This window comes from Gopherus evgoodei, chromosome 9 (assembly GCF_007399415.2).
Source record: "Gopherus evgoodei ecotype Sinaloan lineage chromosome 9, rGopEvg1_v1.p, whole genome shotgun sequence".
Lineage (NCBI taxonomy): Eukaryota > Metazoa > Chordata > Testudines > Testudinidae > Gopherus > Gopherus evgoodei.
The window spans coordinates 24,478,169-24,483,396 of record NC_044330.1 but is presented as its reverse complement, the minus strand read 5'-3'; positions in this window follow the sequence as shown (position 1 = coordinate 24,483,396).

Below are 5,228 nucleotides of genomic sequence, written 5' to 3'. Positions count from 1 at the left end.
CTGCATCCTGGCTAATCCTATCACCTCCATGCCCACCATCCCACCAAAACGTCACACAGCTACTCCAATGCAAATAAGACTCACTGAACTTTCACAATATATTGCAGAGAATCAATTTTTTTCTTGTAAATTAAAAATGTAAACCAATAATCTCTATTATATAAGTCAACATCTGGTCCTTTGTGTTCACAATAGGATTCTGTAGTTCTTTCCCAGAAGGTCTGAATTTATCAAGTACTGAAGCGTACACATTGCATAAAAATCAAGAAATAGCAAATTGAATGTTCACCTTTCATGCTCAGCTCTGCAGTGAAAACTATTCAATTTCGCTGTCAAATACATTAGGGAGAAAAAGCATAAAATAAAGATAAATCAGATTAACACTTTCAAAGGTAAACGGTATTTCAACCAAATTTAATCTTACTTTGGCAAAGTACAAACTCATTTCATAACATCTACTGTACATGGGATACTCAGCAGAGTGCTAGTTGTAATCATTTTGTAATTGCATTAGGGTGGGGATGTTTTCAGCTAGACTCATGGGGCAATGGAGCAATTTAGATCTGAGGTTAAGAGCTGGAATTCCAGTATTCAGTCCAATTGAGTTTAACCATAAAAGCTGTTTATTCCTTATGCTCAAGCTAGTTTACTCCTCTGCTCTTCACTTAACAGAAAATGACTCTCTGTGATTCTTGCTTGTTAAAAAGAACTAGAGTGAAGGAAGAGAACTGGAAAGGAGATAAAAATTATACAAACTAGAAGTCTGATACTAATAGTTTTCAGGTAAGGTAGTTGGAGATCTTGAATCCCAATCCAGCAAAGCACTTAAAAGTTTAACTATGTGAGTAATAATCCCACTGAATTCTATACTATGCACATGCCTGATCCACTACCCATTGAAATGGACAGGAATATGCCCATAGGCTGCAATGGGCTTTAGACGCACGGGCTTAAAGTTAAGCATGTGTTCACGTGCTTCACTAGATCAGGACCCTCATGCTCAACACCTGTCAAGATAAGGCCCCAGGACAGTATAAATAGGGATTATGGCTTAAATTCATTGCTGTCATAACTGGATGCTGCCTCATTGAAGTCAAAGACATGCATTTAATCCACTGACTTTAGTAGGGTTGTACAAGAGAAGCTGGCTCAATATTTTTAGGGTTAAATCTGATGAAACACAGTTTGAACCCCATCTTTAAATCTCTTTGGGTTAAATTTAGTTTTAAATCCAAATTCTACACTTTTATTAATACTTGCTAGTAGCTCTGCTTGGTCTAATGAGCTTTGCAAACTCTGGCAGCAGGTAGGCTAGGTAGAGAAAGCAACATCTTCTAAATAATCTTAAATATCAGTTCCATTTTCTCCCACCACATAAATTCAAAACATTTTAATTATAAAAATATCTCTGCCTTTTTACCAGGATTGGAAAAAAGAAGATATCAAAATTATGTTGGCATTACTTCACCTTTAAAAAGTGATAAACCCCAATGTCTCTTTGAGGCTGGTAACTACAGCAGCTCTGTTCTGTGCTACCTATACAAAAGTTTACATGTCATGCAAACACAGACAAGATATTTTATTTTTTAATACCAAGGCAACAAAGACATTCATAAATGTTAAATCCTTTGGACTAATGTATAATTCATTCTGTGATGTGACAGTTGAACAAAATTGTATCTATAAATATATAATGTTGTACAGTACTTTTTAAAAACTAGTTTACATTTATAAAATAATTGGCTTTCATTCACCAGATCATCTTCTCCTTATAAATTTTTTTTCAGTGGACATCAGGAATTGCAGTTCATGACTCGAGAGAGACATACATTTTCAAGCCTGAGTAAACTGGCCCTGGTAATGTTTTACCACACCATACATTAAATGTTGTTTTGTTCCCTTTTCCTTATGGCCAATTTTATTTTTGCAAAATTGGGGAGGGGGGACGTTGGACACAAACAATGGAATAGCAAAAGAACTGAAAATCTACAGTTACCACTACACTAACCTCTGACATGGGCTGTGAGACCTGGGCATTAGAGCTGTATGGATATTTCAACTAGAATCATCAAAATACTCTAAATATTCCTTGGACTGAGTGTGAACTGTTTCCAGAATCTGTCACTGGCTTGCTCAAATTTTGTTTGGGTTCATGAACTGCTTGTAGAGGTATTTTGCTAAATGATTTGCTCTCTTGTTGTCTGTATGTTTATCAGACTACTGTTTGCAATGTAGTTCAAGTTCAATCCTGGTTCTTTGAGGCTGGTCACATATGGAAATTCACATGCTAGAAGTCATAAGGGTCTTGATTTTCTGAAGTGATGAGCACCTACAAATCAAACTGCAGTTAACACAAGCTGCAGATATTCAGCACTTGTGAAAACAAGGCTTGTGGTTCCTATTGGTTGGGAATTGTGCTCAGAAGGATCAGCCAGTTCTGCAGAAGACATTTTCAACTGATTTCTCAGAGAAAAGTGGGAGGTTGCATTTAAAATTGGACATCATTAAGCAGCTGCAAAACTTGAAAAACAACAGTTTCCCCTGATATCTTTATCTGTCCAGCTGTCAATGGCCTATCATCTTCTCTAACTCCCCTCATTCCTGGTCATAATGTCATTATTATTTATACTTTTGCTCACAGAACAATTTAAATCCAGTTTTGCAAGGTGTTTTGTATTTCCCTGAGCTCCAAAGTCTGTAGCTGCATCACTGCTGAAATGCAAACCAGAGTGAATCCATACAAACCCAAACTTTGCCTATGGATTTACAATAGGATTTGATTGTGGGATAATTCAAACTTTAAACCCTGAAAACTGTATTTCACATACTAATTTGTAAATATCTTTTAAGTGGAATTTGAAAGAGTGCCAAGACCTGCTGGGCAACACTAAGCATAATAGGCTCTTAATGAGACTTCTATAGGGACAGAGCTTACAGAACTCAGACCCTTTGTGAGGAATGACTGAAGTAATGTCCAAACAGACCAGATATATTAAAAGCAGAGCTGGTAGCCCTGCTTCTAGTTAAGGTTGCCCAACACTTTCCATTAAAAGGCCCTGCATTCATGTGTTTTTGATGTGCCAAACTTAAATTGTTTGAGCTGAAATTTTCCATGCTGTATGTCTGCTTCCAGCTGAATTTTTATTGGAAAATTTCTGCAAAAATTATTCAACCATTTCCAAGAATAAGGTTAGGAGAAAATATACTGTTTGCCCATGTTAAAAATATTCTTACAGATGATTCACTGAGAAGCTCTAGCAGCTCCACGTTTTGAAGCAGGGCCTTGAAATTTGGTGAGGGGGTCACTTTGGCATCAGGGACATGTCTTTTGTTACCCCCATAAAAATTCACACATTTGGTCAAATTTAAGTCTCTGAAAAAATCTGAATTTGCATATGCTAATTTGAGACTTCTTAGAGTTGGGCAGCTAAATTCTCTAAAAATTCCATCTGTACTGGGAATGCTCCAGCACAAGGCTACAGAGGCTGAGCAAGACTTTCCCAGCAATTGGTCATCCTGGCCACTATAGCACCAGAACTGAGAGCAGGGAGACAGTCTTTCCTGTGTACTGAAGGCTCACCATGCTGGTGTCCAGGCAGCCACAGTGGAATACAGCAAAGAAAGGAACAGGTGTAGGAAGGAAGACTGACAGGAGCTGGGGATTGGATAGAAGCAGAGGGGGAGATGGCAGGTGCTAGAGTGAAGGGGGTTAGATAGGAGCAGGTTGGGCACAGCTCAGGGGTGGGGTTGGATAGGAGGAAAGAGACAGGCACAGGGGTCTAACTACTAGAGAACACTCATCTACAGAACCTGGAATTGAGTCCACAATCCTTAGTCTCCACACTCCTCTGCCACCAACAAACACCTGTGAAATCCACTGGCAAAATGTTTATCTCATTTCCATTCTAGTCTCTGATCTATATACAGGATAACAGCTTACTGCTGCTACCATTTACATGATTTGTTCAAATGGTAGAGATCTGTGCTGTGACTCTGAAGATCTGAGTCCTGCTGATGACCTAATTTGAGGGACTCAATATGGTTCCCTATGATGGAAAAAAATTCAATCTGTTTTTTGTAAAAGATTAAGAAATTACATCAAACAAACAACCTACTCCCCGCCCCCCCCCCACAATAAAATAACTCTTAAGGTTGCAAAGTCAAGCACTCAAAATTAAGAAATACCAGAATTAAGGTTGCATGTGCAGTCTTAATGTGGTCATCTCATGTGTATGCATTATTATACAGTTACATGATCACATATGTTTTTTCCAAAAAACCCCAACCTCATTCAGAGCACAGCATGCACAGCGCTCAGGGTGGTATAGTAAAGGAGGCTGTTGTCAGTAGGTCTCTGCCTCATTTGTTCTAGCAGTTGGGAAGGTGTGTAATAAATGAGGCAAAGGATTGAAGGAAGAGAAAGGATGGCTTTATGGTTATGGCTGTTATTGGTTACCTGAAGAATTAGATTCTATCCCTGCACTCTGTCACACTATTTATATATGATGCTGACTTAACTACTTATGCCAAACCCTTCCCAGATCTATTAAAATGTTCATATAAAAATGGAAAAGGTTTATATTTAATTAATTATGTTTAATCAGGTTAGTATAAAATAATTAGATTCATATGGTAAATAATCCCATGACTTTTTGTGAGAAAGGGCATATAAATATGTTAGCATTATAATACAAACTCAAGAGATTCAAGGCATATGAACATAATGTCATATGCATGTCATATTGATGGTGAAATGTAAAACTTCCATGGGAACAGTTAATATGCAGATTTTGCATATTAGATCATTTTAGCTTGGAAAATGCTGTCCTATATCTTTAAAACTCCAATTAAAATCACACCTCCCTTTTTAACTAACTATATTGACACTAGAGATGACCAAAAATTTTTAATTGAAACTTTTTTTGATGGTATATGGCTTTTTGATTAAATGGAAATATTCACCCAAAAAAAATCCGTTTCATCAAAAAGAATTCAGGGTTTTGCGAAAACTTGAGAATAGATTTTTTTCGGTTGTTGAACACTAAAAAAATCCAGGTTTTGGTTTTTATACCAAAATCCTGAATTTTTCAATAAAAATGCTGATGAAAACAAAAAAGTTTTGTTTCCATCAACATTTTTTGTAGAGAAAAAATGATTTCCTGACCAGCTCTGGAACTTAGGAAGGATGATACAGTGGCTAGGGTGCTAGCCTAGAATTTAAGAGACCC